The sequence below is a fragment of the Petaurus breviceps genome, unplaced genomic scaffold (assembly GCF_028583685.1).
Source record: "Petaurus breviceps papuanus isolate PSGF00001 unplaced genomic scaffold, PetGlider_PUasm1.0 186, whole genome shotgun sequence".
Lineage (NCBI taxonomy): Eukaryota > Metazoa > Chordata > Mammalia > Diprotodontia > Petauridae > Petaurus > Petaurus breviceps.
In genome coordinates this window covers 17769395-17780106 of record NW_027185798.1, presented here as the reverse complement: position 1 = coordinate 17780106, position 10712 = coordinate 17769395, and positions in this window count along the sequence as shown.

The following is a 10712-nucleotide window of genomic DNA, read 5'->3' as shown; positions in this document are numbered from 1 at the left end:
GGGGTGTTGGGAGGGGGTTCCCGAACACCTCAGTCGGAGGCCGCCCTTGACTTGGGACGTGCGAAAGGGAGGAGAGAAGGAAGGGGAAGGGGCGAGTCCAAGACCGGGGTGAGGGCGAGGGGTGTGGCCAGCCTCAGGAACAACAACGTGGAGGGCGGAAGCCCGGCCCTCCCGGACCACTCGGGCCACTCGCGGCGGCGGCGGGGTGGGGCGCGCGGGGGCGAAGGCCTGGCTCCTCTCCTAACCCCGCCCTAAGCGCCCGGCCGAACTCGGGGCGCCTCGAGTGACCAACCGCGGCCGGCGAGGGGCTTCTGGGCCTGGTCCCAGGGGGCCCCCAGCAGGGGTCTGGGCCCACGAGGGACCCACTTTTTGCCTCCCTCTGTGCTAGTAGAACTTAGGATCTGGCTTAGGCTCCGTCTGGGGCCCTCAGTTTAGGGGCTGTTCCGTGCTGCCCTCAGCAAGAATAATAAATAGCCTTGAGCCTGGGGTAGGGACCCGAGTGAGGAGAAGAGGGTATATTGTTAGGCAGCCAGGTCTGTGCCTGGAGTCCCAAGGCTGCATTCTAGTAGCTTAAAAGTCACTTAAAAGACCGAAAAGGGAGCAGCGATAGCCCTCTTCCCCATACGACAGCAGTGGCCTGGCAGTTCCGCAACTGGGCTGCAATGCTGACTCTGCTACTTTCAACACCCAGCTGGCTTAGGCTGTGGCTCAGTTTCCTTATTTGTTAAATGGAAAGGCTGGTCTGAGACCTAACTGTACTCTATCCACTTGCATCTTGTCCAGCGGAGATCCTTTCTAGACACTTATTTGTATGGGCAAATGATAGGCCAAACCGGATCAGGACCCCAACACCGAACTCCATCCCCTTTTGCCCACCATTCAATCTGGGTACCAGGAACAGCTCCCAGTCAAGGAGGGACAGGGAAAAACCTAACACAGGACCTCCAAAAGAAACATGGCAACGTTTTCTCTGTGGTTACAAACCCACTGGTCTTCGGCTGCTCTGGCTACAGCTGGAGCAAAGGCCTTGGTGGCTGGGGTAGATAGTTTGACTTAGAATCACGAGACCTCAGTGTCTTGTGTCTACCTGCGTCCTTCCCACTTAGAGGGTCAGCCCCTAAGGACAGGGTCTGTTTTGCCTTCTTTGTATCCTCAGGAACACACTTATCATATACACAGGTCATATCATATCATATCATATCATACACTTATACATATATCATACACACTTAATGACTTACTGGACAAGTTACTTCTCTCTGCACCCATTTCCTCTTTTGTAAAATGGAATTCTTGTTCAACTCCCTCATTTTCTCAAGTGAGGAAACCAGCCCATGGACGTGAAGGTCCAATGACCCAGTCAGTGGCAGAACCAGTTAGGTTTGCCAGCTGCCTTGACTACAAATGCAATGCATTTCTGATGTCATCAGACTGTCAATAAACATCACAGATCAGATTTTATCTTGAAGATTTGCAAATTATTTTCCTTACATTGAACCTGTGAGGTTTTCAATGCAATTCCTCATTTACAGATGAGCAAAATGAGGTTCATGGTAACCCATCTATAAAGCTTGAATCAAAATGTGAGTCTCTTTCCACACCCTATTATCTCATCACTGCAGCTACAGGACCGTGACAGACTAAGCAGGAATATCTCAGTGGCTGGGTGGTCCTTCTCTTATGACAGAGTCTGGGTCCTTGGAAGGGGTGGTCCTAATATCACCAACACCTTTCCAGCCTAAATTAGGCCTGTGTGCAGTCTGCCTGGGGAGTATGACCTGGCATATCTCAAAGCCTCAAAGAAAAGGGAATGACCCTGGACACCAAGGCTTCGGGGAGAAAGGGGGGGGGGGAAGAGAAAATAAAAAGTCCTAGTTCAAAAGAGAACACTATAGAAGTGACCCCAGGCCTTGCTCTATTTGGGACCATCTCTGCTGCATTCAGCCTAGAGTTTAAATGGAGTGAAACTATTCCGAGCAAGAATTCTGCTTCAGCCTTCTTCAGGCCCTTGGTTTCCATGTGGGAAATGCTCCAAGGGGCACAAGGACCTCAAGGACCTATGTGCATAGGCATGATGATGAGTGAGGCCTCTTCTCACTGCCTGATGGGGACAACAGCTCTCACAGACCATCTATGCTCATGATCCTGCCCAGTAACAACACACTCACAGGGAATTCCTTTTGGGAGTTCTCCCATTTTACTGGTGCAGACTGAAGCTCTGGGTCACTAAGAGGTTTTTGTTATCACACAGCTCATGAATTGTTGGAGGTGGGATCCCCCGACCACAGAACTTCTAAGGGATCCTGCCAAAATAAAGCAGGATTCTGAGCCAATCTCAGAAGTGGGGTCAAAAGAGGATTTGGTACTGGCTTCTCTTGCGCCCAATAATCCATCTGCTTCTGGGATCAAAAGAGACAATTGCTATTTAAAACAAAACAGCCTTTCTGGATTCACATGATCATCTGTTTATTTGGGTCATATGGGGACAATAAGCCTGGCAACATTAGGCAAGAGAGTTTAGTAAACGAGGCTTCAGATCTGCTGCTGGCCTGCAAAAAGCCACTGGGCATCTAAGGCCTATCTGCCTACTCCTTCTGAAAAGATAAACCCCACAGCATCTCTGCTCTCACTCTAGAGTGGAGGGGCAAGAAAGCAGGCTCAGCAGGCCAGTGTGCAGTCACTGTGTTTACCCAGCCCAGTGCAGTTACCAGAATGAGAAGAGGAAGAGGTCAATCTGACATTTCAGCAGAAAACAAAAGGGCCGTCCATGCATTTCCTGTGTGGGACCTGCCGCTGGTTCTGCTGCATCAGTGAAGGCAGAGGTCTCCTTGCATGGCTGGGCTGCTGAGCCCATACCTCACACCTTAAATTCCCTATTACAAACTCAGATTTGAGTCCTACTGGGGTTGCTCACTAAGGCTCCTTGCCAAGATGACCTCTCACAACATCAGGCCCTTTTCCTATACTACTTTCGGAAGCCAGCTTCCCCAGTACTGGCTCAGAAGCAGAAAATAATGGGCAAATCTGTTTGACTTGTAGCTCTTGCCTACTCCCTCCTGGCTGAGCCTAAGTAGCCATGGCCAGTAGGATGTAACAGGCTCCTCTGTGGAGAGTCCAGCACATCACTCCAGCCTCTAGACCTGACTCAGCCAGGCAATTTTACCTTCCGATTTTCCATCTCATGTTACTGATGCTCCTTCTTCAATGAATGCTGGAAGTGGAGAGCATGATCTAAGGCTAACCATTGAGTTTTATATGAAGACACTGAAGTCCAGGAAAGTTCAGTGAATTCCTCTGGGGCTGGTCAACGGCAACAGCTGAACTAGAGCCCAACTCCCCTGACCTCAGCATATGCAGGGACACAGCTATGTGAATGAAGCCCATGGATGACAAAAAGAAGCAAACAGAGTTGACCTCAGCCCTCCCTACAGTAAGAAGGTGGGAGAATCATTGTAAGTAACACCCAAACAAGATGAGCACTTGACAGAGAAGGCAAGGAAGCAGCTTCAGGCTTGGGGGTCCCCATCCGGGTCTGGAGTATGGAATAGATGAAAAGACAATGCCGCCCGAACCTTGGTGGGTCACTCTTTTCCAAAGCACTTCCACAAACATTTCCAGTTCGAGAAATGACAAGGTAAGAGATTTCTACCAAGGCAACTACCCTGGTTCCAAATGCTGAGTAACATGCAAAGAAACTCAGGTCAAAGGTACAGAGTAGGGAGGGGCCAGACACTGAACTTCTCCAAGAAATCCAACCATGGGGCCACCTGGGACAGTATGTGTAAAAGAAACTTGAGAATCTGGGGAATGGAGTGGGTATGACTAAAAGCGCTGGGGTCAAAAGGCAGAGGTAAAAGGTAATGAGTTATCTGAATGGAACTGAGGCAGTCTGGTGAAAGTCTTATCATAGGAGGCAGGATTAGACAGAAATATGAAAATGGAAAAGGGGCCTCCAGTCCATGTCAGGTGCCAGCTGGGACCTCTACAGAAGCAAGCAGGCCATTGATAACCACTAAGAAAGCACCAAGGCCAGTCTCTCTCCTGTCTTGTCTCTCAGTCTGAGCTCCCTTTCTGCAGCAGTGACACCACTTCCCAAAATGGAATCGTCTGTTATCTGTGCCAATACCTAATGCTCTCTAGGAAAGGCAACCACATCCCCCATGAGCCCGAATCCAGCAGAAGCCAAAGGGAATACCACAGCTTACAGGACTGCCAGAACCTGCATAGGGACAGGGATAAGGATGTAGGCAGGGGAAGGAAAAAGGAATATGAAGCCCAGGGCTCAATCAAGCACTACTCATCTGATCAGAAAACAGAACTCCTTCCTCCAAAGGACCTAGTTCTCGTGAGAACAAAATACTAAGCAAGTATTTTGAGCTTTCTTTATTACCCTGTCTAGGATAGGGTTTCTGTGTGGCCTTTGGCCTCAAGCTTCTAGAAATGTATTTTCTCTCATTCCCAGATGAGAACTCAGCTCCCACTGAGCCAAAAAGTCAAATTTCTCCTTTCCCCTTCTAACTTTGTAACAATCTGTGCCTATAGCTCCCCATTACCAGGACCAAGGTTTAGGCGGGGGAAGCTGTGCAGAGTTATCCAGTAACTGATGAGAGAGAGCTCCTTTTGATGATTCCAATGACTTGCTAAGAGGGCAGTATGATCTCCCAACCTGAATCCAGGCCTGGCCTTGCTTCTGACAGATCCCTTGTTCTACTATCCTCACACTGTCTCACGATGCAGATTCCCTTGGAGTTTCTGAACCAGCTCCAGAATTTTTCCTCACATTGTGCCCATTCCTGCCTATAGCACACCATAGCATTCTCCTGTCCTTTGGAGCAAGGGCTCTTTTTCCATCTCTGAGCAGTGAAGGCATAAAACAGAGAAGTGACTTCCAGTGTGAATAATACTCAATCCTTGCATTGCAGCTATACTTTAAACCTGGGGCTAACACCCTCTGGTTAGGTTTTCCCCAGCTGTGGGGAACTCTGCTCTTAACAACATTTAAGAAACAGTAGCCTCTGCCTCCCATTCGATAGACACCATCCATCCCCCATGGCACAATGGTCTGGCCCTCTTGGGGAAGCTAGGTTTTTCTAGAGAAACCTCTGTTTCCCACAGCTTCTACACCAAAAAACATTCATATTCCTGCAAAGACTTGGGCTAGAAAACCCTGCTGGCTCCCCAGAAAGAGAAAACAAGAAGATCAGCTCCCCCGAGGTCAAATCGGTACAGTACATGGCAGGCAAAGCAGTTTCAAAGCTCATTAGAAGTATCGTGGCTGGGGCAGCTAGGTGGCGCAGTGAGTAAGAGCACCAGCCCTGGAGTCAGGAGGACCCGGGATCGGTTCTGGCCTCAGACACTTAACACCCACACAAAAAATCTGGCTGTGTGACCTTGGGCAAGTTACTTAACCCCAACTGCTTAAAAAAAAAAAAGTATCATGGCCAAGTCTTACCAAACGGAAGGACAGAAGTTCATCCTGGAAGTAGCTTCAGGGTGCTCCAATCCTCAGGCAAGCCCCCGTCTGGGCAGTGCACGGATTCCAGGTTGGCAGGGGGTATTCTTCCACACTCTGGCCCTGTCACCTTGCTTCCTTTAACCCACATATCAAGATCACAGAACCTTCCACGACAGGGAAAAAACCACCTAGGTCCCCAGCCTTCTGCCTCAATCTTGACCAGTCCTCTAGTGGCAGCCTGAGGGAAGCACTTGCCGTGCCCCTGCCCGTTCCAGTCAGTGACAGCTGACACCTGCACCAAGAAAACCCCCGACAGCTGCCGGAGGCAGCAAAATCAGAGTCTGCACATCTTCTCACAAGGAACAATTTCAAAAAGAAAACTGGTCCTGTTGGTTTTGCAACTGAGATACTTGGTACTGACTATAAAAAAAAGAAAATCAAGCATCATGTCCATTAAGATCCAATTCCATATTGCCAAATTGTCCTTAGGTGATTAACAGTGATTTCACATTACTCCTGATCCAACATGTACTTTCACAAGATACTTTTATTTTGTATGATCACTAATTATTTGAGCTAAAAATACTGCCTGATATAAAGATCTGGTAGCATAAATTAAAAACTAATTATGAGCCATTTCTCTTACTCTAACCCTTAGTCACTGATCATAGGAAGTGAGGTTGAAGGAATGTTACCTCAAGTACCTAATTATCCAATGTCAGTAAGAAGTGACTTCTCTCTTCCCCACAGTCATTAATTAAAGTGCCTTCTCCTTGGTACAGGTCAGGCAGGGCTTGGGGGGGGGGGGGGTTAGGACAGACACCTCACAGAAGTCTAGCCTCTCCAACAAAATGAGAATTTGAGTTCTATTTGGGGGTAAAAAGAAGATACCACACATCCAAGGTCTTTCATCTTAGGATCCTTCCTTTAACAAGAACCCCCACCCCTACCTCCCCACCCCAATCTGCATCCAATGAGCCCAATTCACCGTTCTGTTGTCTTGGATTAATAGAACATCTTTCCTCATCAAAGCTACAAACACTCCAATCCTGGAATGTTAACCTGCACCAGCTAATGTGCATGGCATCTACTGACAAGCCCCTAGTCACAGAGTCTTGAAGCAGTGGTATTTCTGATTAGACCAAAACAGACAAAGAAGCTACAACTCAGTGGCTGTTGTGAGGCACAATGCCCTCACCAGAGTCAAAACATGCTTCCTCCAAAGTACAAGTGCAAGTCTACTAAGTGTAGCATCAGCTGCTCCAATTACCAATTAAATAAAGAAATTGCTGTTTTAGTCATTTGGGTGAGTCACAGCAAAGCACCCCAAGAGGCTCAGCCCTAAACATCCTAGCGCATATTGTGAATCAACTTTGAGGAAGTGAAGGCGATGGTCCCTTGGGAAGCTCTTTGGGGCCAGGGAGTGCCTGAAACCAAGGGGGCATTTAATCATGTAGCAAAAGAGGCCCAAATAAATCAAGCCATGGCTCGTGGGAGCAGGCTCCCACCTACTAGTGCCAGTAAGCTATTTCTGGGTCTGGAAGCCTTGAGAAACCCCAGTATTCACTGTCACAGAATCTAGGACATGCAAAAGAATTCAGAGAGTGAACAGTTCAACTTGTCCTAGCCAAGAACCCCTTCTCCAACAAGTGGCCTTCACATAGCCTTTCTCCTTGAAGATCTTAAGTATAGGGAATTTCTTAGCTTAGGAGGCAGACCTTTCTCTTACACAACTCAATTAGATATTTTATTTACATCATGCCTAAATATGCAACTGCAACTCCTCCCTAAGGCTCCTAGTGGCAAGAAACATAGCAAGTCAAATGTTCTTCCTCATCACAGCCCTTCAAACACCAAAGACAACTACCATTGCTTTCCCTAGTTCCTCACTAACTTGATCATGTTTGTTTAGATTTTTCCTAAAACAAAGGCCCCACAACAGACCATGCCCTTCAACTGCCTTTGGGGCATACACAGCAGCTTCTCTTCTGGTCACCTGCAACATAGTATGAGAATTATATTTCAGTTAACACCAAGAAGTCAGTTCCAAAAGGCCTAGCAGGCTTTCTCCAATTTAGCCACCTCTTTGCCAAGGTCCACTGCCTTAAAGGGTTCCTAGCCCAGCATGTTTGTGCTCACAGGAAGTAAAGGTCAAATTTAAATTCCTGCCTGATGGGTAAATCCCCCAAAACTCCAAACTTCCTTTCTTCTCCTAAAGCCAGCCCCCTAAACAAGGCAAAGGCTGAGCTCAGTGCCAGTCCAATGGTCACAGAACATAAGCCTGAGGTACTGGTGAAGCAGAGCCAGCACAATGCCCTGACCAGACACAGAACTGCAACACACCTTCCAAAGGAGCTTCAGGGTAGAAAAGTGACGGCAGCACTGGGCGGACACTGGCCCCCTCACCACCCAAAAGGCCACCCTGGTTTAAACAACAATGTGCAAGGAGTATTAGTGTATTCACAACCAAATTATAAAACTAAACAGGAAGCAAAATGATGAAAAACATGACCAGAGAATGTCCCAAATAGTTTCTTCCTTGGAGCTCCCCAAATTTCTGAGGCTGTATGTGTGTCACCCCCTCCTTCCTTTAAAAATTTCTTAAGGCCTAATTAATAGCAAACACAAAGTCAAAAGAACCTCCCATTCTTGATGACAGCTGAGGAGGAAATGGCTTATCTGGAAGGCTAATCTTCATATTGGAGGCAATTAAAACATAAAGGTTTTTAAAGAAAATACCAACACCAAGGCCCAAGCCATTCTTTCCCATAAGAAAGTGAGAACTTTGGAAAAAAGGCCACAAATGCCCCCTTGTGGCCATTAGAGGGAATGCCATGTACTGCTTGTGTCAACACTGCAGGTCCTTGGACAGGAAATGAATAAAGGCTGAACGATTTTAGAGCCTTAGAGCCTGGTCTGGACAAACAGCTGGCTTCTGCCTCCCCGAGTAATGGTCTTTACAAGCCAGGAGTAGCTGGTGTTTAAAAACAAGGCCATATTAAAGCATTAGGTATTAAGAGAAGTAGATTTGCATCCTAACCAAACACTCTCAAACGGGAACATACCTCCCACGCTTCACATTTGTATTACACGATCAACTGAATCCATGTCAAGGACCAAACACGCTTCCTTTGGAAGACTGAGTGACATGTATTCAGGGTGCTTTCACCCCCAGGAAAGGCATGAGACAAAAGCTCTGGACAATCTTTACATCCTGCTGGGAGATTCTCTAACTCCACGAGGCAAATGTGAAATATGACATCCTAGGAGAGGGAGACAACCAAACCATCATCATATAGAATAGGACCTTCAAAGCAAACAAGGTATTATACCCATCAGCCTTGCAGGCTCTTCAGCACCACTCAAGAAGCTGAGGAATGTTGGGCAAGTATGAAAAAACAACGTAGTTCAAGGCAGTTCCAATACCAGCTGCACGAAAGCTCCAGACATCTCTGCAAAGTTGGCATGCCTAGGCTCTAGCTGCTTAGGCACTGCCTGAGCATCAACTCTTTGTAGAGCCCCCAACCCATGTTATACCAAAGACCTGATGGTCATCACGGGCTGGTGGGCTCCATCCCTCCTTAGGAGGTCTGAAATCATGGGCACTGTCACTTAGTGTCTTCTTTGGGGGAGAGGGGGTGTCTCTGACCCACTAACTTATCTAACTATACGACCACTAACAACTGTATGTTCTCAGAGCTGCTGTAACACAGTATAGAACATCCCCACTGCTATTAAACCAGGTTATTACACTCACTCTTAACAGTGTACAAGATTGGATATTGTTAGTTATGGAACCAACTTCACTTAACATTAAACATGAACTGAGACCAGAAAGGGTTCTAAGAAAGCAGGCCAAGTGCAATTTCCATGTCAGCAGCATCCTCAGGCTTCGTCAGCTTCTTCAGAAATGACAAGGGGGTTAGCCCCAGATCTAGGTTCAAAGAGACCAAGCAGGCTGTGACAGAGCAGCAGTCTAAGCATACTAAACCTATTTTAAAGATCTTCAAAAGTAGCAGCCTACAAGGAAAGGATCATGGAAAGACTACTGACACCTTCTCAGTCTGGAATAGACCTAAAACAATTTGACAATTCTGGCTATCCCCTTGAAGAAGCAAATCCACTAAGGGAAGTCACTTGAGGGATTCAAGCAGAAGGGATATCAATGCCATTTACATTCAAGTTGGCTTCAATGTCAGATTTTTCAAACTCAATTCTATTTATTCTTGATGAAGCTCTAAACACCACATACACATAAGGAGAATGGGCAGGAGAGCACTGTATCTGGGATCAAACACATCCATCAAAGTCCAAAAAGGGAGAAATAATGGAGCTGAGTCAGACGAGCAGCAAGCCTGGCCTGCTTCAATGCCGTGGACACAGAGATGTGACAAGGAGGCAGGCACACTTCAAGAGCAAACCTGGCAAACAGTGAGACAAGAAAAAGAGAAGTTCTGAAAGCACATCCACTCCCGTAGGGAACAAGGGGAGCGGTGGCCAAAGGCAAGCTCACCTTCCCTCTCCTGGCCAATTATCAAGCACAGGGGAACTGGCGGCAGGGGGAAGAGCACTTCTGGGGGAGCCTGCTAAAGACTGCCACCTAACACATACCCTTCTTCATTAAGGCCTGGACCTCTACACTTGATAGTCAGCCACGTGTTGATTCTACGAGTCTAACTAACCACATGCTCTGGAACAAAAATCTACTCCTTAAAAGAAGAGAGACATCCAACCCCACCTCCCTCTAGCCCAACTGGAAAATATGTGCTCAAGCAAAAAACATTTTTAAAATAACTAACTCGTTGAGGGCAAAAACACTGCCAGCTTCTTTGAGCTAAAAAGTAGCCTATTCCTTCCCTACAAGGCATTTAAAATCAAGGGTTCAAATACAGACAAGCTCCAATTTGTTTCCAAATGATTTTAAATGGAAGTATAATCCTGGCTTAATTCCTCCAAAATCAGAAGCCTCCAATGGGAGAGTTTATACACCCTCCCATAGAACCTGGGGCAGCCTAGGAATCACCCACTAAAACATCAGGCCCCTGGATCGGGAGCCACAGGCTCTGCCACTTCCTAGGACATGGGTTAAGTTACTTACCAGTTCCAGCTCTGTTTCCTCATCTGAGAAAGAAAAGGGTTGGACCACAGAACCTCTAAGATCCCTTTCACTTCTAAAATCCTATCCTGCAGAGGGAGCTGATGGTGCAGTACACAAGAGCACTGGGTCTGGAGTCAGGAGGACCTAAGTCAAACTCCG